This window comes from Theropithecus gelada, chromosome 9, assembly GCF_003255815.1.
Source record: "Theropithecus gelada isolate Dixy chromosome 9, Tgel_1.0, whole genome shotgun sequence".
Classification (NCBI taxonomy): Eukaryota; Metazoa; Chordata; class Mammalia; order Primates; family Cercopithecidae; genus Theropithecus; species Theropithecus gelada.
Window position 1 is genome coordinate 21,417,138 of NC_037677.1, and position 24,759 is coordinate 21,441,896.

The 24,759-nt window shown below is 42.7% G+C and overlaps 1 long non-coding RNA gene across 1 annotated transcript in view; it reads left to right on the forward strand.

Moving 5' to 3' along the window:
• Positions 1 to 19,739, forward strand: part of LOC112631783 — a 75,572-nt gene extending 55,833 nt beyond the window's left edge. Inside the window, exons 2-3 of the long non-coding RNA XR_003121195.1 lie at positions 16,865 to 16,945; positions 19,640 to 19,739. This is a non-coding gene — a long non-coding RNA (uncharacterized LOC112631783). The remainder of the gene's footprint in view (positions 1 to 16,864; positions 16,946 to 19,639) is intronic.
• Positions 19,740 to 24,759: the final 5,020 nt, after the last annotated feature.

Sequence of the window (24,759 nt, forward strand, 5' to 3'; positions counted from 1 at the left end):
CTAAATTAAATGAAGAGATATATATTGAGTTCATAGAGGAAGGTCTCAATTCTTTTCCAAATTGATCTATAGGTTTAACCCAATGCCTGTCAAAATTGTAGTAAGTATTTTTGTAGGTATAGACAAGATTATTCTAAAATTTACATGCAAAGTCAAAGGAACTAGAACAACTAAAATAATTTTGGAAAAGAAGAATAAAGTAGGAGTAATAACTCTAAAACAAAACTAAGCGAAGCTGAAAAAGTTTGTACTATCCATCCAAGAGCCCAGAGTTTTTGCATCTTGTAACTTACCCCTCCCTAGCTTACCTTCATTGCAAACTATTGACCAGTTTATTATTATTTTTTAACTGTATTCAGCTTAGTGATGTTTCGTGATAGATATATTTTAAACACAAAGAGCGAAATTGTGAATGGAAGTTTCTATTTAACATTTGGAGTGTGGCTAACTCAAATTGAGTCACAACTTTTGAGATCAAGTTCCATTTTCTTGCTATTGCTGCATAAATATTACCTATTTGAACTGACTGAAGAAAGTATGTACCATCATGCATCATTTAAGGACAGAGATACATTCTGAGAAATGCGTCCTTAGATGATTTCATCATTGTGTGAACATCCTAGAGTGTACTTACAGGAACCTAGATGGTACAGCCTACAGCAAACCTAGGCTATATGGTACAGTCCATTGCTCCTAGGCTGCAAATCTGTACAGCCTTTTACTGTACTGAATACTGTAGGCAATTGTACCACAATGGTAAGTATTTTTATATCTAAATATATCCAAACATAGAAAAGGTACACAAAACTAAGGTATTAAAATCTTGAGGGACAATCATCATGTGGTCCATCACTGACTGAAACATTATATGGTGCATGACTGTCCACTTTTTATTTTTATTTTTATTTTTTTTTGAGAACGAGTCTTGCTCTGTCACACAGGCTGGAGTGCAGTGGTATGATCTCCACTCACTGCAACCTTCGCCTCCTGGGTTCAAGTGATTCTCGTGCCTCAGCCTCCTGAGTAGCTGGGATTACAGATGTGAGCCACCACACCCGGCTAATATTTTTGTAATTTTAGTAGAGATGGAGTCTCACCATGTTGGCCAAGCTGGTCTCAAACTCCCAACCTCAGGTGTTCGGCCCACCTCGGCCTCCCAAAGTGCTGGGATTACAGGCATGAACCAGTGAGCCTGGCCCCACTTTCAACCTAGAGCACTTTGTGCTTTTGAATTCAAAAAGCCAATTTTCTTACACTGACAGGGTGAGCTATGTAGTATCAAACCGCAGTCTTCAAAACAGGTTTAAGTTTTATTTCTCTATGATATTTCAGTATAGACTAAATATATATCTTCCTGCCCATTTCTGAATTATTCTTTGTGTAAAATGTGAATTTTTTTAAAAAGCAGACTGTTTTGTTGAATAACTACATGTATACATAGTTCTGCTAGAATGGAGCTAATTCATTCCATGTTGTAAAATGGGGTTGAATGCAAATATTTTTTAAATGTTCATTTCCAGATCCTAAATTCTTTGTTTTCATGAATGAGCCTTGCACATTTCTTTGATTTAAAATATGGCATATATTCCTTGGTTTTCCAAAGCTGGTAAATACAGCACTCAATACAGTCTGGAAATCTCTTCCCTGGCTGCACTTAGGGGAGGAGACCACCCCTCATAGTGTCTTATGCCCAATTTCTGCCTCGAAAGGAAGAAAAAGTAAAAACTAAAAGGCAGAAATGAAATCCACAAGCGGACATCCCTGCGCCACACCCTGGGCCTAGTAGTTAAAGATCGACCCCTGACCTAATCGGTTATGTTATCTATAGATTATACACGTTGTATAGAAAAGCACTGAAAATTCCTATCCTGTTTTGTTCCGATCTAATTACCGGTGCACGCAGCCCCCAGTCATGGATACCCCTTGCTTGCTCAATCGATCACGACCCTCTCATGTGCACCCCCTTAGAGTTGTGAGCCCTTAAAAGGGACAGGAATTGCTCACTCGGTGAGCTCGGCTCTTGAGACAGGAGTCTTGCCGATGCCCCCCGCCAAATAAACCCCTTCCTTCTTTAACTTGGTATCTGAGGAGTTTGTCTGCAGCTCGTCCTGCTACACTTGCAGCGAGAACTGATCAGAAGCTCAAAATGAGCCTTCTGGCCATTCTCATCACACTCTGTTCCCTGGAGAGTGAAATCTCTTTTTCAGATTAAAGTAGATTGTTCAAACAGATATTTTTGTGATTCCTTCTGTCTTCTAATCCAATGTGTGATTATTTTACGTTTTAAGGATAATTGCCTTCCAATATAAGACAGATTTTTCTTACTTATTTGCATGTCAAAATTTTCATTATGCAAAACAATTTTAAATATTTAACTGACTACCTTGTTTTGCTAAGTAGAATATAAAGAGAATTGCGTAGAATCAGTCTCTGCTTTAGAGATGTCTGTTGTTTAAAACAGACACCCAGACAATGGTACATTGATATCAGAATAAAAATACTAAACCAATACGGCCAGGCACGGTGGCTCACGCCTGTAATCCCAGCACTTTGGGAGGCCGAGGCGGGTGACGAAGTCAGGAGATCGAGACCATCCTGGCTAACACGGTGAAACTCCCTCTCTACTAAAAAATACAAAAAATTAGCCGGACATGGTGGCGGGTGCCTGTAGTCCCAGCTACTAGGGAGGCTGAGGAAGGAGAATGACGTGAACCCGGGAGGCGGAGCTTGCAGTCAGCCGAGGTAGCGCACTGCACTCCAGCCTGGGCAACAGAGCAAGACTCCGTCGCAAAGAAAAATAAATAAATAAAAAATATTAAACCAATATATGATAGGAAGGTGAAATACTAACATTATCCCTTCCCCACTATGATTGGCTTCCAAATTGAGATTGTTTTTCAGAGATACAATGACTCCATATGTTAAATTGGTCTGTGTCTATTACATCTCTCTGGTGGTATTGGGAGGAGAAAGGAAAGATGCTCTCTGATAAAAAAAAGATCTGAAATGGAAAGGAGGTGAGAATGTTGAAGTTGGACAATAAGACAATGAGTGTCCATTATAAAGCATGGACCAAGGGCAGCTTGACAAAGGACCCATTGTTAAAGTAGACAATAAATTATCCATACTCCAGCTCTGCTATTTCTTCGATGTGCGGTGTTTGGGAACTTGATTTAACCTCTTTGAGTATGTTTTCACATTTAAAGAAGCAGAAAAATCGTGCCCACAGTTTAGGATTGTTGGAACGATTAAATGTTGGGAAGATTAAACACTCATGTAGTTGGGGTGATTAGGGTTCTCTGGGAGCTGGGACCGTGTGCCAGGACAGAAAGGCTGGCCTGTCGTTTGGGGGTGTGGATCAAGGAAATGCCTGCATTGTGGATCAGAGCAGATTGGGAGGTAAAGGAAAGCTAAAGCATCGAGGCCACTGCATGGAATTGACCTTCTTGCCTCTTTGTACCTTCCTCTTATTTCTTCTTCTGCTTAATCGACATTTATTTATTTATTTATACTTAATTTTTTTGAACTAGAGTCTTGCTCTGTCACCCAGGCTGGTGCAGTGGTATAATCTTGGCTCACTGCAACCTATGCCTCCCGGGCTCAAGTGATTCTCCTGTCTCAGCCTCCCCAGTAGCTGGGATTACTGGTGGGCACCACCACGCCTGGCTAATTTTTGTATTTTTAGTAGAGGTGGGATTTCACTATGTTGGCCAGGCTGGTCTTGAACTCCTGACCTCAAGCGATCCACCTGCCTCAGCCTCCCAAAGTGCTCGGATTACAGGCATGAGCCACCATGCCCGACCAATTGGCTTCTTATTAAATAGTTAATTTTTTTCTTGTAAGCATTCTTACTATAAAATGCATGCTTATCGTGTAAGAAATTTGAAAAATAGGCCGGGCGCGGTGGCTCAAGCCTGTAATCCCAGCACTTTGGGAGGCCGAGACGGGCGGATCACGAGGTCAGGAGATCGAGACCATCCTGGCTAACACAGTGAAACCCCGTCTCTACTAAAATATACAAAAAAATAGCCGGGCGAGGTGGCGGGCACCTGTAGTCCCAGCTACTCGGGAGGCTGAGGCAGGAGAATGGCGGGAACCCGGGAGGCGGAGCTTGCAGTGAGCTGAGATCCGGCCACAGCACTCCAGTCTGGGCGACAGAGCGAGACTCCGTCTCAAAAAAAAAAAGAAATTTGAAAAATATACAGAATAATATACAAAAAAGAAAGATAGAGAATTACTAAATGCTGAGGACACATGACTCTTTCCAGAACATTAAGTATTGGGAGTAGTATCACTGGGTCAAAAGGTCGTAACAATTTTTTTCCTTTTTTTTTTAGAGACAGGGTCTGGCTTTGTTGCCCAGGCTGGAGTGCAGTGACAGAATCATGGCTCACTGCACCCTCCAACTCCTGGGTTCAAGTGATCCTCCTGCCTCAGCCTCCTGAGTAGCTGGGACTACAGGCACACACCACCACATTAGGCTAATTTTTAAATTTTTTGTAGAGATAGTGTCTTGCTATGTTGCCTACGCTGGTCTTGAGCCCTGGGCTCAACTGATTCTCCTGCCTCAACCTCCTAAAACACTAGAATTACAGGCAGTTTTAACATTTTTAATGCCCATGTGCCCACTTACAGATTGCTTTTAGGGTATTTGCAGCAATTTATGCTCCCATCAGCATGGGCTGGGTGCACTTATGTACAGGGACGTTTCTATGTCTTCACAAGCTGAGACAATCTTTTGGAAGCCTTAGCCCAGCTCATATATTAGAGTGAGGTGGTGCTTGCCATTATCTGCACTTGTGTTTTTTCTTTTTCTTCTTACTATGCAGATTTCTGGAGAATCATTGTGCATGCTTGAGAACCCTGGCAAAGCAAAAAGATCTATAAAAATTGCATTCAAGATAATGTGATTATTCTGAATCCTAAATTTAGCAATTAAGAAGTTCGGGGCCGGGTGCCATGGCTCATGCCTGTAATCCCAGAGCTTTGGGAGGCCAAGGCGGGTGGATCACTTGAGCTCAGGAGTTCAAGACCAGCCTGGCCAACATGGTGAAACCCCGTGTCTACTAACAACAAAAACAACAACAATAAAATACAAAAATTAGCTGGGCATGGTGGCACGCACCCATAGTCCCAGCTATTTGAGAGGCTGAGGCAGGAGAAGCACTTGAACCCAGGAGGCAGAAGTTGCCAAGATCACACCACTGCATTCCAGCCTGCGTGACAGAGAGACTCCGTTTCAAAAAAGAAAGAAAGAAATTCGGAATGTTATGGTTTTCAACATTTATTAATTTTTAATTTTATTTTCATATCTTTAATTTTAATTTTTTGTCCTATCTCTAGCAATAAAGAAACTTGAGATGTCATGGTTTTCAATATTTATTAATTTTAATTTTAATTTTATGTTCATATCTTGTAGCCAATATATTTTTTCAGATTTCAATGTATTTGCAGTCTCTGAAAAAAATCTCATCAGCCTTGAACCCTGAATTAGAGTGGCTAATTGATAAAATGTCATCTCCTATGTCATCTTTTCTAATTGACCAGCAAAATAACATCTTTTTCTTTTTTCTCGTTTTTGTTTTGTTTTGTTTTTGAGACGAAGTCTTCCTGTCACCCAGGCTGGAGTTCAGTGGCATTATTTCAGCTCTCTGCAGCCTCCGCCTTCTGGGTTCAAGCAATTCTGGTGCCTCAGTCTTCTGAGTAGCTGGGATTACAGGTGTGCACCACTGTGCCCAGCTAATTTTTGTAGTTTTAGTAGAGATGGGGTTTCGCCATGTTGGTCAGGCTGGTCTCGAACTCCTGGCCTCAAGCAATTCTCCTACCTTGGCCTCCCAAAGTGCTGGGATTACAGGCATGAGCCATGGTGCCCAGCCTTTCTTTTGTATTTTGAACCCTATGATCTATTTCTGGATATTTATTGGGTATTTTTTATGGAAAGTCCTGTAATCAAGGAAACTGAGTCTAATAGGAGAGAACATATGTCTGATGATGATTGCCAGAAAGAGGTATAAAGAATTCAGCTGTGGGAAATCCAGAGAATTCAGAAAGCAGCTATGGGAATTCAGAGAACAAAGAGATTATTTCTGTCTCTAGTTATCAGAGACATCTGGATGAAGCATTGTTTGAGCAAAGCCTTGAGGCAAGGGTAGAATTTTAACAGGGAGAGGGATGGAGTGGGTTAACTCATATTATGCAAGATATAGAAATTTACAAGATATTTTATCTAGGCTGGGTGCAGTGGCTTGTGCCTGTAATCCCAGCACTTTGGGAGGCCGAAGCAGGAAGACTGCTTGAAGCCAAGAGTTCAAGACCAGCCTTGGCAACATAGAGAGACCTCATCCCTTAAAAAAAAGATATTTTATCTTGTAAAATATAAGAAAAATACATGTATATGGCTGGCATGGTGACTCATGCCTGTAATCTCAGTACTTTGGGAGGCCAAGGCTGACGGATGACTTGAGGTCAGGAGTTCAAGACCAGCCTGGCCAACATGGTGAAACCCTGTCTCTACTAAAGAAAAAAAAATTACCAGGGCGTGGTGCTGAGTACCAGTATACCTGTAGTCCCAGCTACTTGGGAGGCTGAGCCAAGAGAATCGCTTGAACCCAGAAAGTGGATGTTGCAGTGAGCCGAGATTGCACCACTGCACTCCAGCCTAGGCGACAGAGTGAGCCTCTGTCTCAAAAAAAAAAAAAAAAAATTAGTCAAGTGTGGGACTGCACGCCTGTAATCTCAGCTACTCGGGAGGCCGAGGCAGGAGAATTGCGTAAACCCGAGTGGCGGAGGTTGCAGTAAGCCGAGATCGCGCCACTGCACTCCAGCCTGGGTGACAGAGCAAGACTCCGTGTTAGGAAAAAAAAAAGGGAAAAAGAAAAAGACATGTATATGAACCATCCAAGGATCTTGTTAAAATGCAGGTTCTGATGCGGTAGATTTTGGGCATGCCGTTTCTAACAAGCTCCCATGTGATGCTGATAGGACTGGTCAGGCATTTCAGGTGGGTGGAACAACAGGAACAAAGGCAGAGGTGGGAAAGCATCAGAGGAGCTGCCATGCGGAGAGAAACAAGAACAGTGCAGTCAACCAGAGTGTGGGAATGAACTGCCATGGCAGATCAGATCCAAACTGCAGAATGTTTTGAATGTCAAGTTTCAAAATGTGGACTTTATACCACAAACAATAGGGAAGCACAGAAAACCATTGAGCAGGGGAATGACATGATCAGAATGTGTGTTAGTGACATTAATCTGGCCATGGTATTCAGAAGCCAGAGAGACCAGTGTGGAAGCTAACTCGAACAGTCCAAGTGGAAGGTATTAAGGGCTTAAGTTAGAGAGATGCCTGCAAAGTTGGAAACAAAAAAAAATATTTTTTTACATAGCAAATGGATGCTCAAAACTGTAAATCGGAAAAATAAACAAATCAGTGAATAAAGTAAAAGGCTTAGCGAAGAAAGAATGAACAGGACATAATGGTCAACAGGTGGCTTTACTTTTTTTTTTTTTTGAGACAGAGTTTTGCTCTTGTTGCCCAGGCTGGAGTGCAATGGCATGATCTTGCCTCACTGCAACCTCTGCCTCCCAGGTTCAAGCGATTCTCCTGCCTCAGCCTCCCGAGTAGCTGGGATTATAGGCATGCGCCACAACGCCTGGCTAAATTTTGTATTTTTAGTAGAGATGGGGTTTCTCCATGTTGGTCAGGCTGGTCTCAAACTCCTGACAAGGTGATCCGCTTGCCTTGGCCTCCCAAAGTGCTGGGATTACAGGCATGAGCCACTGTGCCTGGCTGACTTTACTTTTTATGTATGGGAGAATGATGACACCATTAACAGAAAACTGAGAAAGAGCTGCTTATTTTTTGGCAAAACATAATGGCAATACTTACTGAATACTCACTGTGTGCTATTTATAGTTTTGAGTGCTTTTAATACCTTGTCTCATTTATTTATTTATTTCATTATTATTATTTTTTAAGACAGAGTTTTGCTCTTGTTGTCCAGGCTGGAGTGCAATGGTACGATCTCTCCTCACTGCAGCCTTTGCTTCCCGGGTTCACGTGATTCTTCTGTCTCAGCCTCCCAAGTAGCTGGGACTGCAGGCGTACACCGCCACACCTGGCTAATTTGTTTGTATTTTTAGTAGAGATGGGGTTTTGCCATGTTGGCCAGGCTGGTCTTGAACTCCTGATCCCAGGTGATCTGCCCACTTTGGCCTCCCAAAGTGCTGGGATTACAGGCGTCAGCCACCAGCCCCTTCTCTCATTTAATCTTTATCAGAATACTGTGAGAAGGTACCGTTTATTTGCTCCATCTTAAGAGAAGAAACTGAAAAACAGAGAGGTTAGGTAACCTGGGCAAAGTCACACAGCTAGTAAGGGCTGGAGCCAACACTGGAAGCAGTGAGTGTAGGTCCAGAATGCAACTCCTAATTGTTGACCTAAGTCTCATAATGTATTAGATACATTTTGGGGTAGTTCCCTCACCCATTCTTCTGGGCCAGGGGCCATCTGGATCCCATGCCCCTGGCCATAGCTAAGTATCTAGGGGAGAAGACTTGTCAGGATAGGCCACCTACTGGCTGGCCTGACACCTAAAATCTGGTGCCCTGGTGGGAAAAGTGTATTGGGCCAATCCATTTCCTCTTCTGAAAACCTGGAATGCAGAAACACTGATTTTGGAAGATAAGGGAAGAGAAAAGAAGCCCTTGCCCCTGCCCTGCCCAAGACCTTTTTTTTTTTTTTTTCTTTTGTGCTCCTGTGATTAGTGGCTTTTTACTAAGTCCTACTTTTCTCAAAATACCTTAGTCTCTGTTCTTTGTACCCAAATGATCCTGATTTCAGCTCAGTCATTTATTCCCATATAAGAATTTTTCCAGATTCTGTGCTGGACGCAGTGGCTCACACCTGTAATCTCAGCACCTTGGGTGGCCAAGGAAGGAGAATCACTTGAGGCCAGAAGTTCAAAACCAGCCTGGACAACATAGCAAGACCTCATCTCTTAAATAAATAAATAAATAAATAGCCAGGTATAGTGACATGCCTGTGGTTTCAGCTACTCAGAAGGCCGAGGCAGAGGGATCACTTGAGCTCTCCAGGAATTCAAAGCTGCAGTGAGCCATGATTGTGCCACTGCACTCCAGCCTGGGTGACAGAGTGAGGCCCTGTCTCTTAAAAAATTTTTATCCAGATTCATTGAAAGATGAATAAAATACTTAGGTATTGCTAGGTAAACACTAACGCTCCAGTTTCTCCTCTTGCTGCTAAAAAATATGTAGACATTTGTGAAGTAATGTGCATTTACAGCATTCACAAGTGAAAGCTTGGAAGTCAAACTTCAGCCTACACTAGCAAGAGAGAATGTTTGGGTGAAAAATGTATTTCTGGCAAAGACTGCACACCGTCGTCCATCTGCAGGTTCTTCTTTCTTTCAAAAAAGCCATTTTCCCTGCTGTAACAGGATTAAGGACAGAGATATGGGTGAAAGTCTTGCACTGAGAGCTGCAGGCAACTCAATGTGAGACACACACATGCCCTCCCAAACAACAGGCTTTTTTTTTTTTTTTTTTTGAAACAAGGTCTCACTTTGTCACCCAGGTTGGAGTATAGTGGCAAGATCATGGCTCCCTGCCCCCTTAAACTTCTGAGCTCAAGTGATTGTCCCGCCTTAGCCTCCCAAGAAGCTGGGACTACGAGCATGCACCATCATACCTAGATTTAAAAAAAGGTTTTTTTTTTTTGTAGAGATGGGGTCTTGCTATGTTGCCCAGGCTAGTCGGGAACTCCTGAGCTCAAGTGATCGATCCTCCCTCCTTGGCCTTGCAAAATACTGGGATTAAAGGTGTGAGCGACCACACCAGGGCAAACAACAGGCAGTTTTCACTCTATTCTGGAAGAGACACCTCTTCAACTTTTGTGCCATTAAGAGTGAAGACAGCTAAAGCCAAAGAAGAATGCTGGATGGAAGGGTGATGTGGCTGCAACACCGATCACCCCATTGATGGCCAGGGTTGATTCTGCCCATCTGGGTAGCATCCTATCCGTGTCACTGCTGCACACGCTTCCTTCCTTAAACAGCCTACTGGCAGAGCAGGCTGGCCTTCCCAGACAGAGGAGCACATTTCTTCATTCCGCGGTGCATAAGTGTCTGTGCCCCTTGCTAGAACGTTCTAGTAAACTCTAGAGGCAACTGTGTGGAATAGCGTGGGTAAGGAAAGCTTCCAAGATTCCAGAGAGAACCAAAGGAGATGCAGGAGCAGTCTGCCTATCAAAAAGATAATTTATGTTCACTCACTACTTAAAACTTGAGCTCTGAGAAATTGGCAAGAGAGAGATTAAAGTTGTCTGTAATTAGCTGTTACTACTTTCCACATAGTGTTTATTGAGACTGGAAAATCCTTTGGCCCTGTGGCCTCCTGGAAAACCCCAATTCAGTTTTCAAGCTTAACTCCAATGTAATTTCCTTCAGAGAACCTTCTCTGACCTTCTCAGGCACTTGTTTTTCATCCCTGGAGCTCCCACTCAGCCTGGCACATGGTTTAGTAGAACAATTTTCATACTTCCATGATGACTGAACATAGAGATATGTTTTTGGATTCCTCAAGGTCTGGCACTGTGTTTTACTTTTGTGCCCAGTGCTTGGGAAAGGAGGGAGGAGAGATGACTTAAATTGTAGATCATAGCTCACTCGACTGCAAAGGTCTCTGTCCAAACCTGAGGACGAGAACTGTGAATCAGAGCAAGGTTCTGGAGTATAAGCTGCAGGCAGTAGAGAAATGGGTGTATTATCTGCTGTAGGAAGAAAGCTGCAAATAAGAACAGATGCTCCCCCACTTACAATGGGGCTACATCCCAATAAACCCATTGTAAGTGGAAAATATCTCCAGTCGAAAATGCATTGAATAGAACTAACCTACTGAAATCATAGCTTAGCCTACCCTAAACATGCGCAGAGCACTTAAGTTTGTCTGCAGTTGGACAAAATCATCTAACGCAAAGCTGATTTTATATAAAAGTGTTAAATATCTTATGTAATTTACTGAATACCGTACAGAAAATGAACAATAGAATGGCTGTATGAGTACTTGAAGTACTGTTACTACTGAATTCATATTACTTTTGCACCATCATAAAGTCAAAAAATAATTAGTTGAAAAATTATAAGTAAAGACTGTCTGCATTTGGTGCCAAAAGAGTAGAAGATGGCGAAAATAGAAATAGTACTTACCAAAATTCATGTTCTCTTCTTTCTGGGCACAGAGCCATACCACATTTCCCAGCCTACCTGGCAATGAGGTATGGCCTTGGGACTGACGACCGGATATGGTGGAAGTTCCACGAGGATCTCACCTGGGGAACCTCCAGGCATTTCCCTCTTCTGCTGGCTGGATGCCAGCGTCTAGAGAGACCAAAATCAGAGCTGCTCCCCGTCACCTTCCCCACCCAACAAGGAACACGAGTTTGAACTCTTAGGCAAGTAAGAAATAACCTTGTGCTGAGTTGGGGGTCAATGGTTACAGCAGCTGGTAATCCCTAGCTCATGCAGAACGTTCGGCTGTTTTTCACCTGGGGCAGTGGTAGCCCAGACTCATCTCTTACCTGAAGCATTCTTGGGGTTCTTCAAATTATAATGAGAGAGAAGACCCTTGGAGAGGAGAAAAAAATTACTCAACTGGCGAGATGAAGTTTCAGAAAACCTTGATTCGACTATTAAGAGATATCTGATGGCCAGACACAATGGCTCACGCCTGTAATCCCAGCATTTTGGGGGACCGAGGTGGATAGATCACTCGAGGTCAGGAGTTCGAGACCAGCCTGGCCAACATAGTGAAACCCCGTCTCTACTAAAATACAAAAATTAGCTGTGCATAGTGGTGCGCGCCTGTTATCCCAGCTACTTGGGAGACCGAGGCAGGAGAATCGCTTGAGCCCAGGAGGCGGAGGTTGCAGTGAGCCAAGATTGTGCCACTGCCTTCCAGCCTGGGTGACAGAGCCAGAGACTCTGTCTCAAAAATACAAAACAAAACAAAAAGCCAAAAAACAAGGGATATTTGACTTCATCTTGTACTTGAAGCTGGTGAAATGGGATGTAGCTCAGTTAACATGAGCCTTATGGTTAATATTAAGCATTTCACTTCTTCATTTCCTCCATTGATTATTTTAATATTAGAGAAGGTTACTTAATAACGTAAGAAAATATTCAAAACAAACTGTTAAGCGAAAAAGGCTACTAAAAAATAGTAGATTCGGCATAATCCCACTTTTAAAAAGCAAGCCAAGAACCTAAAAATATATTTACACACACATTGACCTAGGAAGGTGACATCAAACTATTAAGTGGTCAATTGTAAGTAGTAATAATAAGTGCGATTTTTTTATTTGTCTTTATTCTATTCAATGCTTTTCAGCCTCTTCCCAATAGACAGCCTCTTCCCAACAGACTTAGAGATTAACAACACCAAAAGCAATAGAAGTTTTTAAAAAATTATTATTATTTTATTTTTGAGATGGAGTCTCACTCTGTCACCTAGGCTGGAGTGCAGTGGTGCGATCTCTGCTCACTGCAAGCTCCGCCTCCTTGGTTCATGCTATTCTCCCGCCTCAGCCTCCCAAGTAGCTGGGACTACAGGCGCACACCACCACGCCCACTAAGTTTTTTGTATTTTTTAGTAGAGATGGGATTTCACTGTGTTAGCCAGGATGGTCTCGATCTCCTGACCTCGTGATCCGCCTGCCTCGGCTTCCCAAAGTGCTAGGATTACAGGCGTGAGCCACCGCGCCCAGCCTAGAAGTTATTTTTAAGGAAAATATAGAGAAAAATGTTGTCTTGCAATTTAAAAAAAAAAAAAAGATCCAGTTTCTTCATTCACTATTACTGGGAGTTCTCAGTCAAACTCATATCCCAGGCAGAGACTTGGGGATCCACTAGTACTTCAATAATCCTAAAGAGGCAAGCAACAATCCTTGTTTCTGTTGAATGAGCAATCTTGTTTCTTTCTTTCTTTTTTTTTTTTTGAGACAGAGTCTCGCTCTGTCGCCCAGGCTGGATTTCAGTGGAACGATCTAGGCTCACTGCAAGCTCCGCCTCCCAGGTTCAGGCCACTCTCCTGCTTCAGCTTCCCGATTAGCTGGGAATACAGGCGCCTACCACAACACCCAGCTAATTTTTTGCATTTTTAGTAGAGACTGGGTTTCACTGTGGTCTTGATCTCCTGAGCTCATGATCTGCCCACCTTGGCCTCCCAAAGTGCTGGCATTACAGGCGTGAGCCACTGAGCCCGCCTGCAATCTTGTTTCTTTTGCTTCTGTTGAATTATGCTGGGTGTTTAATCTAGAACTTGAAAAATAGGATGATCAGGCCAGGCATAGTGGCTTATACCTGTAATCCCAGCACTTTAGGAGGCTGAGGTGGGGTGGGAGGATCATTTGAACTCAGGAGTTGGAGACCAGCCTGGGCAACATAGTGAGACCTCATCTCTACAAAAAGTAAAAATAAATAAAAATTGACTGCCTGTGGTAGCACGTGCCTGTGGTTCCAGCTACTTGGTAGGCTGAGGTGGGAGGATCACTTGAGCCTGGGAGGTCGAGGCTGCAGTGAGCCGAGATCGTGCCACTGCACTCCAGCCTTGATGACAGAGTGAAACTTTGTCTCAAAAAAAAACCAAAAACCAAAAAAAACACAAGCAAACAAGCAAGCAAGAAAAGTAGGGTAGGAGCCTGGCATGCTGGCTCACACCTGTAATCCCAACACTTTGGAAGGCCTAGGAGTTCACTTGAGCTTAGGAGCTCAAGGCCAGCCTGGGCGACGTGGTGAAACCCCGTCTCTACCAAAAATACGAAAAAATAGCCGAGCGTGGTGGTACACACCAGCAGTCCCAACTACTTGGTAGGCCGAATTGGGAGAATTGCTTGAGCCCCAGAGTTGGAGGTTGCAGTGAGCTGAGATTGTGCCACTGTGCTCCAGCCTGGATGACAGAGTGAGACCCCATCTCAAGGGAAAAAAAAAAAAAAGATAAGAGAAAGTAGGAAGATCTCACAGAGAGTTTTGCATTGTTAAAGTCTCTTAAAGACTTTATTGCTTTCCAATAAGCATGTCTCTACACTCTTATTAAGTTTGGGAAATATATCAGGTTTTTTTTTGGTCTAAACTCAGGCAAATCTAGCCGTGGGAGTATTCCAGCGCTGTTAGCATCAGAACAGTTCTTCTGCTTTGATTTACTTGTTTATTTATTTAAGAGACAGAGTCTTGCTCTGTCACCCAGGCTGGACTGCAGTGGCACAATCATAGCTAGCTCACTGCAGCCTCCAAATTCTGGGCTCAAGTGATCCTCCCACTTCAGCCTCCAGAGTAGATGGGACTATAGACATGTGCTACCATGCCCAGCTAATTTTTTATTTTTTATTTTTTTTAATTTTTTTTTTTTTAAGAAACAGAGTCTCACCATGTTGCCCAGTCTCGTCTCTCCTGGGCTCAAGCGATCCTCCTGCTTTGGCGTCCTAAAGTGCTGAGATTACCTGCATGAACCACCACATTCAGTCTTTCTTCTGCTTTTATTATCACATCCTAGCCAAGAGTGTGATGAGTCTTCATTCCATGAGAGGAACAGAATTCCACCAGCAGGTTAAAAATACTTCACATTCTAAGGAAATGGAAAGCTGACCAAAGCGAGGGTTTCAGGAATATCAGGCACCACTCAGGCAACTGAGATTTCAGCACCCCTCCCGCCTCTTCTTTTGGCTATCTCTGGTCATCCTGTAACATAAATGTTCTTTTTACCGGAACAGAATAAATGTAGTCTTTATGTTAGGGAAATTCTCACGTTTGGAAAACTTCACAGCTTATTGTTTGAACCCTAAACACAAATCAAGGAAAAGGCAATGGAAGTAGAGTAACATTTGTATACCAGACTTCATTGCTACCTAAATTCTAAGCATTTACTATGAAAAGATCTGGATGGAGATGATATAGACCTGAGAAATATAAATACATGTTTGGAGGAAGTGTGGATTATTGGAAAGGATGTAGACTTTGGAGCTTAACAGGCACAGGGTCAAGCTCCAGCTCTGTCACTTACAAGTGGCACGACCCGAAGCTAGTTTTTAACTTCTTCAAATCTGTGCTTTCAGTGGGAATATGAGGATTATGGCACCTATCTTGCAAGTGTTGTTGGGAGAATTAAGGAATAAAAGGTATGAAAAGCACTACACACAGTGCCTGGTACACAGTAGATGCCCATTCATCGTGTTGACGTGGGCGCTAAGACAAAAGAAAACCAGATTGGAGTGAAAATGGGAAAATGTTGAGTGAAAAAAAATCTTTTTTTTTTTTTTTTTTTGAGATCGAGTCTCATTCTGTTGCCCAGGCCGGAGTACAATGGTGCGATCTCTGCTCACTTCAACCTCTGCCTTTTGGGTTCAAGCAATTCTCCTGCCTCAGCCTCCCGAGTAGCTGGGATTACAGGCATGTGCCACCACGCCTGACTAATTTCTGCATTTTTAGTAGAGATGGGGTTTCGCCATGTTGCCCAGGCTGGTCTTGAACTCCTGAGCCCAAGCAATCCGCCCACCTCAGCCTCCCAAGGTGCTGGGATTAGAGTGCCTGACTGAAAAAAATTTTTTTTTTTAAATTAGCTGTACGTAGTGGTACATGCCTGTAGTCCCAGCTATTTGGGAAGCTGAGGCAGGAGAATCACTTGAGCCAAGGAGTTTGAGGCTGCAATGGGATATGATAGTGCTACTGCACCCCAGCCTGGGCAATGGAATGAAACCCTGTCTGTATAAAAATTTTAAAAAGTCTTTATAGAAGGTACTTATGCTTGTAATGAGTTAAAAATACATATTCTTGCATGGTAAAAAGTGAACATGCTTCTCTTTACTTCATCTCTATCAATCTCTCTCCCCTGGGGAAACCACTTCTTCTGTTTTATTTTTTTTCTTTTTTTTAGGAACTGATGTTTATTTTCTATCAACCTTGTTTCCATGTTGCTTAAGAGCCGGCACAAGACAACTTAAGACCATTCCGTGGTTGCTCCTACCCATTCAGTGGCCTGAGTCGTGAGAGCTGCAGACCAGACTTCCGTGGCAGGCTGAGCACTCCAGTCTTCAGTAGGTAACTGCTGAATAGGCACAGAGGGCACCTGCACGCCGTCAGACCAGTCTGAAACCTCAGGCTGAGTAGCAGTCAACTCAGGAGCTGGAGCAGTCTGTTCACCCTGAAATTCCTCCTTGGTCACAGGCTTTTCAGCAGCAGCCTGCTCTTCTTTTTCAATCTCTTCAGGATCCCTGTAGAAGTAGAGATCAGGCATGACCTCCCACGGGTGTTCGTGGGAAATGGTACCACGCATGTGCAGAACTTCCCAGGGCAGCATCCACATCAAACCCACTGAGTGAGCGTCATGTTGTTGCATGGAATGGCAATGTTCACACAGCTCTGAGGAGAATCTGTGTGACACAGAGCAATGGTGGGAAGGTTAACATAAGATGCCTCTGTGAGAGGCTATTGGTCAACTCTGGGGTCAGTAACCACAGGAAGCCGTGGCTCCCGGAAGGCTCCCTGGATCTGGTTAGTAAGAGTTCCGGAAGTGAAGTGGCCAGCAATTGCTGTGGCTCCAGTGGCGGCAGCAAATTTCAGCAGGGCCCTCTGGCCAGTATTCCTGGAGGACATGACACTGACGTCAGCGGGGTTTTCAACCGCAACAATGGCATGAGCTGCAGCAGAAGCTTCTCCCTGGTCCTCTTCAGGTTTATGATGTAGATGCCGTCACTTTTCCTTTTGTAGATGTACTGTTCCATTTGGAAGTCAAGATTGGTGCCACCTAAGTGGGTTTCTGCTGCAGAACTTAAGGTCATCCTCCTCCTTCATTTGCAGGACATCAAGGGCTCCAGACATTGAGAAATTTTCCCTTTAAGTTATGATCGGAATCCAGAACAACGCTGTATGGACCCCTCTGTGAGGAGCATGGAAACCGGAAATCCCCCCCACCGCCCTTTTTTTTTTTTTTTAAGTCTCACCTTATCGCCCAGGCTGGAATGGAGTGATGGATCTTGGCTCACTGCAACTTCCACCTCCCAGGTTCAAGTGATTCTCCTGCCTTGACCTCCCGAGTAGCTGGGGTTACAGGTACCCGACATCACGCCTGGCTAATTTTTGTATTTTTAGTAGAGACGGAGTCTTGCCATGTTGGGTAGGCTGGTCTCGAACTCCTGACATCAAGTGATCCACCCGCCTTGGCCTCCCAAAGTGTGGGGATTATAGACGTGAGCCATCATGCCCAGCCAGAAACCACTTCTAATAATGTAACAGGTTATATATTGACACATAGACACTTTTTAAGAGATTATACTATCTCTCTACATTTTTTTCATTTTATTGAGATGGAGTCTCACTCTGATGCCCTGGCTGGAGTGCAGTGACATGATTTCAGCTCACTGCAACCTCTGCTTCCCCAGTTCAAGCAACTCTTGGGTCTTAGCCTCCAGAGTAGCTGGGATTACAGGCGCGTGCCACCACGCCCAGCTAATTTTTCTATTTTTAGTAGAGATGGGGTTTCACTATGCTGGCTAGGCTGGTCTCCAGCTCCTGACCTTAAGTGATCTGCCCACCTCAGCCTCCCAAAGTGCTGGGATTACAGGCATGAGTCACTATACCCAGCCTATCTACATGTATTTTTAAAACTGCTTTTTAAATCTTAACATTATACTATGGGCATCTTTTCACATAGTAAATGCAAATTTTCCTCATGTTTACAACAGTGCAGTAAGAGGCGCAGTAGAACCTAGGAATTAAGAGCATGGACTACTTGGGTTGGATACTAACTTGTGCACCTTAGGTTGTGTGTGAACTTGGACAAATGACTTCCCCTCTCTCAGTCTTAATTTCTCTATCTATAAAATGTATTCTGATAAAATGCTTGTAGTAACATATGAAAAATGCTCAACATCAGTAATCCTCAAAGAAACGCAAGTTAAAATCACAGTGAGATATCATTTTATACCAGTCAGATTGGCTAGTATTAAAAAGTAAGAAGATAGCAGATGTTGAGGATATAAAGAAAAAGGAATGCTTATACACTGTTGGTGGGAATGTAAATTAGTACAACTTTCATGGAAAACAGTATGGAGATTTCTCAAAGAACTAAAATTAGAACTATCATTTGATCCAGCAATCCCACTACTGGGTATCTACCCAAAGGAAAAGAAATCATTATATCAAAAAGATACCTGCATTTGTTTGTTTATCACAGCACTATTCAAAATAGCAAAGATATGGAATTGACCTAAGTATCCACTAGTGGCTGATAGGATAAAGAAAATGTGGTGTATATATACAACGGAATACTATTCAGTCATAAAAAAAGAATAAAATGTTTTTTGCAGCAACATGGATGGAACCGGAGGCCATTATCTTAAGGGAAACAACTCAGAAAGTCAAATACCGCATGTTCTCACTTATAAGTGGGAGCTGAGTCATGTGTACACATCGACCTAGAGTGTGCAATGGTAAACATGGGGGACTGGGAAAAGTGGGAGGGTGGAGGAGGGTGGGTGATGAGAAGTTACTTGAGTCCAATCCACACTCTTTAGGTGATGGATGCACTGAAAGCCCAGACTTCACCAGTATGTAATATATCCACGTAATAAAACTACACTTGTACCCCTGAAATTTATACAAATAGGCCGGGCGTGGTGGCTCATACCTGTAATCCCAGCATTTTGGGAGGCCGAGGTGGACTGATCACCTGAGGTCAGGAGTTCGAGACCAGCCTGGCCAACATGGTGAAACCCTGTCTCTGCTAAAAAATATAAAAATTAGCCAGGCATGGTGGTGCATGCCTGTGGTCCCAGTTACTGGGGAGGCTGAGGCAAGAGAATAGCTTGAACCTGGGAGGCGAAGGTTGCAGGTGAGCCGAGATCGCGCCACTGCACTCCAGTCTGGGCAACTGACAGAGCAAGACTCTGTCTCAAAAAAAAAAAACAAAAAAACAAAAAAACACACAAAAAAACAAATAAAAGGAAAAAAAATGCTTGTTGGGGGGATGAAATAATTAATGCAGATAAAGCCTCTAGAATAGTACTAAGGCATACAACAAGCCATAACGACTCTGTCTATCCTTAGTGAAGTTTTAAGTTCTTTTTAAACTTTATTACAAACAGTGCTACAATGAAGGTTTTGTCACATCTTTTTGAACACTTTTACTAGTGTTTTTACAGGACAGAAGTCAGAATGAGGGATCATGTAGGATGTTCACACAAAATTAGAATGGACATTGCCTAATTGCCTTCCGAAGTTGTACCCATTTACCCTCCAGCCAAGAGTGTACAAAATGGTTCATATTCCCAGACTTTTGCCCAAACTGGATTTTATCATTTTGAAAAAATTGTGCCCATCTAATAACAACTGATCTTTGACACATTGAATTACAGTATAAAGAGAGCTTTACCCAAATGGCCCACAAGGCTACCTAACTGGGCAGAGGTCATACATCACATATTTTAAAATTTCAATAGAAAATTCTTTATTCAACATTGAGGCTTATAAAATTATCTTTTCCTCCATAAGACTTCTATGTGTCTTTATTCTGAACTGAGGGTATATGAAAACAAATTTTCCTTTCCTTGATTTCCTTCCTCTTAAATTCTACAGATGCTGTGAAATACTTAAGTGCTCAGGAGAAGTCATATTCTGGTTGCTGCAAGCATGTAACGCCCCGTCATTAAAATAAAAAATAGATTGTTATCCTCTGCCCTCCTCTATGCATATATGTATACATATATATAAAAATATATATACATATATAATAATATATTTATATAAATATATATAATATATATAATAAAATATATATGTATATATATATTTTTTGTAGAGACTGGGGTCTTGCTGTATTGCCCAGGCTGGTCTTGAACTCTTCTGTGCAAGGGATCCTCCCATCTCAGCCTCCCAAAATGCTAAGATTGCAGGTGTGAGCCACCAGGCCTGGCCCTTTGTGCATTTTCTAAGAACAATCTTTCCAAAACTGGTCTCCAGGAGATGAGCAGCCAGGTTGTAAAGGATTTAGTCTCTATCACAGACCCAAATCGGAGAGAAATAACTTGGAAATGCCAGCGTTAAATCAAATTAGTGTTCGAGGCCATATTTCCGCTTTTTCATGTTCTTGAATTGGGAATTCACATTTGGCTGCTGTGCAGTGAATGTTCCAGAAGTTCTCTGGGCTGCCCTGTCGGCTCCACGGGTTTTATTTGCCATCTTGTTCGCCCTCTGCTGGTTTTTCAAGAGAAGAACATGAATGGGAAGAAGGGCTTTCTCTGACCCTGGGAGATTTTTTTTCTTGCTTATTTTTGTTCTGGGAAATCAAAATTCCAGCTGAATTCCATAACTATAAAAATGTTAAGAGAAGACATGTGAGTTTCGATGGAATAGACTAATTTGAATTACCGTAGGTTTTCGGAGATGGGGTACGGGGATAGGAAAAAACTCTGGCTTTACTTCTTTTTTTACATGTCTTACTGTTTAGTTACTCAACTATGCATTTTCTGGTATGTATAACGATATTACATCATAAATTTAAAGAATAGAATGCATGTGAATCTATATCAATATCTATCTCTATCTACATGAGCTATCTACATCTATTAATATATCTGTATATATTCTGGAACCTTGCCAGTTTGGGGAACTCAGAGCTTAAAGCATCCTGAGAGGCTGAAAAAGAACACAGGGGTTGACACCTTCCACTTATAACCAGACCCCTCAGTCCAACAAAATATAATCCAATGATTTCAGAGCCCTAAAAGGCTTTTTTTTTTTTTTTTTTTTTTTTTGAGATGGAATCTTGCTCTGTCGCCCAGGCTGGAATGCAGTAGTGTGATCTTGGCTCACTGCAACCTCTATCTCCCAGGTTCAAGTGATCAAGCAATTCTCCTGCCTCCGCCTCCGGAGTGGCTGGGATTATAGGCTCACAACACCATGTCTGGCTAAGTTTTGTATTTTTAGTAGAGATAGGGTTTTGCCATGTTGGCCAGGCTGGTCTCGAACTCCTGACCTAGGTGATCTGCCCTCCTCAGCCACCCAAGGGATTACAGGCATGAGCCACTACGCCCAGCCAAAAGGCTTCCTTTAATTTAGAAGTTCTGTATATGATCTATTCTAGGAAATTCTCAAAGCTTCTAGGCATTATAATGACAACAATTCATTGAAGAGCCCATTCTTTCAAGAGTTCTGGCCTGCATGCCAAGTGCATGCAAGATAGCAAAGCCCATACAGGGAGGTGATGTCACACAGGGAGGTGAGGGCCCCAGTCAGCAGCCTCCATTCGGAACAGGTGGTGGTGTTTTTTTTAGTCTGGCATTCTTTACATCCCTCTAGTCAAAGTGATTGGCAGATGAGCCAAACCTGGCCTCTTCTTCGCTGGGATTTTACGTTAATGCTGGAAGAGAGAAGTTATCTCTTTTCTCTAGGGTCACACCTCTGGGTTATAAAGGTCTGAACCTGTCTGTGATACTCATCTATTCCCACCGACTTTATGGTGGACACCCAGGAGAGAGGACATGTGGAGAAGAAGATACAATTGAAATGTGTTTTGAGATAGAATCTGCTGGAGGATTGAATCAGCAAGAGACATTCTAAAGGGAAGAGTCAAGAATAACTTCTAGATTTCTAAATGAGTTCCTGGATGAATGTGTTGCCATTTGTTAATATGGGGGAGAACCAGGAGTGGGATTGGAGATGAAGCCAGAGCTTGGCGGTGACAATTGGGAGTTCTGTTTTGGACATATGGACTTTGAGATGCTGTGAGATAGCCGACTGGAAATGTCAAGTACGTAGTTATACATGTGACTTTTGAGAAAGGGGAGAAGATTTGAGCTGGACGTATTAATTTAGAAACTGTGACATAAACTGTCTGTAAAGATATTGGAGTGGATGAGAATATTTAGGTATAGAAGATATTAAAAAGAGGGCCCAGGACCAAGTTTTGAGGAGAATCAAATTTTGCTGATTGAGTAGAGAGGGAGAACTTTTGTTTTGTTTTGTTTTGAGAGTCTCGCTCTGTCGCCCAGGCTGCAGTGCAGTGGCCGGATCTCGGCTCACTGCAAGCTCCGCCTCCTGGGTTCACGCCATTCTCCTGCCTCAGCCTCCCGAGTAGCTGGGACTACAGGCGCCCGCCACCTCGCCCAGCTAGTTTTTTCTATTTTTTAGTAGAGACGGGGTTTCACCGTGTTAGCCAGGATGGTCTCGATCTCCTGACCTCGTGATCCGCCCGTCTCGGCCTCCCAAAGTGCTGGGATTACAGGCTTGAGCCACTGCGCCCGGCCGAGAGGGAGAACTTAACACAGGAGAGGCTCGTAAGGTGGGGAAAAGAGGAATGGGAACAGGGTGTCACAGAATTGGAGAGAAGAGTGTGTCAAAAAGGGGAGAGTGGTCAACTCAGTCAAAAGCTGATGAGAATTAAGGGAAAGTTGAGGTCAGAGACACATTCATTGGGCATGGCAAATAGACACAGCGTTGGTAAAGTTGACAACAGCATTTTCGGTAGAGCAATGGGCATGAAAAGTAGTTTTGAGGCAGGAGAATAGGGTCTCGAGGCAGGGAACTTAAGGCGGATTCACGCTGACTTCCTAGAACTAAATCAAAAGGAAAACCCCACCTTTCCACACCCAAGTAACAAAAGGACAGAAGGCATCTTCCTTTGCAACTACCTGCCCCATTTTCGGCCTGGCAGATGGAAAATTGAAACTACCTCTGATTGGTTGCTTTCCTCAACCAATCAGACGTTTGCATAGGAGTGTAACTTTGTAACTTCACTTCAGCCTCTGAGCCTCTGATTGGTTGCTTTCTACAACCAATCAGACTGATTGTAGGCCAACTCTTGTTTGCATAGAATTGTAACTTTGTAACTTCACTTTAGCCTCTGATTGGTTGCCTTCCACAGCCAATGAGACCTTTTGCATAGGGTGGAACCTTTGTAACTTCACTTCAGCCTCTGTTGGTTGCAGCAGTGAATCAGACTGATTGTAGGCCACTACTTCATTTGCATGGGTTTGTACACCAAGTGGCCAATGGGAAACTAAACCCCCAGAAAATATTCTGTAACAGGGCTCTTGAGCCCCTATGCGTGGCCTGCTCTCACCCTGTGAAGTGTACTTTCATTTTCAATAAATCTCTACTTTCGTTGCTTCATTCTTCCCTTGCTTTATTTGTGTGTTTTGCCCAATTCTTTGTTCAAAATGCCAAGAACCTGGACATCCTCCACTGGTAACAGTTTGAAGAAAGTTAAAAAGGAATGGTGGTGACCAACAGTGCAGATGGCACTGTGGGTTCAAGGGAAACTGATAACCACCCCCCACCCCCGACACACATGCACGCACATACAGAATACAAACAAGTAGCGCAATCAACAGAGTATTTAAAAGACTCTCATTGTGTCCTCTGGTGTAAAAATTCTTTCCATAGGTCTTTGACTCGTAAACCATCAGAGCCCAGAATCATGAAGACTACAACATAAATATTGAGAGGTCCTTAGGTATAAAAGTGGAGGAGCTACTCCCACTTCCACTCCTTGCTTCTCCCATTCATATACAGTTTATTCAAATTATTCATGGTAGTTACATTCTATAAAGTTTCTTCTAATGCTGAATTGGCAAATAATGAACTATTGCTCCAAGGGGAAAGACTAGGTTACGTTCCTGTGAGCCTCTGGTCATAATATTTTTGCTAAACAAAATGCCACCCTTGGCATATAGGTTTGTTTGCCAATATCCTTGTAAAACAAGCCAGTCACATCAGCATTGAAAACCTACTGTTGTACATAACCCTTTTCTGTATAACAGTTGGCAGATATTTTTAAAAATTCGTCTGTAGCCTCCTGATCTGCAGAATCTGCCTCACCTGCAAGTTTAATGCTTCTCAAGCTCTGTTGCCTTTTGAAATGTGTAAGCCAGCCAGCACTAGCTCAGAAGAGTTTCACATTTTCCTACGCCTGGGTGTGATGGTTAATTTTATGTGTCAACTTGACTGGGCCTTGGGGTGCCCAGATATTTGGTTAAGCACTATTTCTGGGAGTGTATGCAAGGGTCTTTCTGGATGAGATTGACATTTGAAACAGTAGACTGAGTAAAGCAGATCATCCTATCTAATCAGTTAAAAGCCTGAATAGAATAAAAAGCTGAGTAAGAAAGAACTGTCTATCTTTGCCTCACTGTCTTCAAGCTTGAACATTGGTAGTCTCTTGCCCTTGGGCTTGGACTAGAATTTAAGCCATTAAATTTTTAAAAAAAGAGCTTAGGTCATTGCTAATTCCTTAAATAAATTTCTCTCTCTCAACATATATATGTATATATACACTATATATGCTATATATGAGATACATATACTATGTATATACTACATAATATATAGGAAGAACAAGGATATATATACATACACACACACACACACACACATCTTATTGGCTCTGTTTTTCTAGAGAACCCTAATCCACTGGGTAATGTGTCTATACATTTATTACTGGAGCAGCCTGATTTATAGGTCAGTGCATTTCTTTCTCCTTTTCCTGGATGTATTGTATTGTTGATTCATTCACATTGAACTCACAGCCAACAGCACTATAACTCATGCCTGAATGAAGCTTATCTAACATATACATTTTCTCCATAAGGAACATCACAGTCTTCCTGTTTTTAGGAATACTAGACAGCACTATGCTTAGGGGCCATTTCAAACAGCAAAATCACCAGCAATAAGCATAGAAATTGGGAAACATGGCA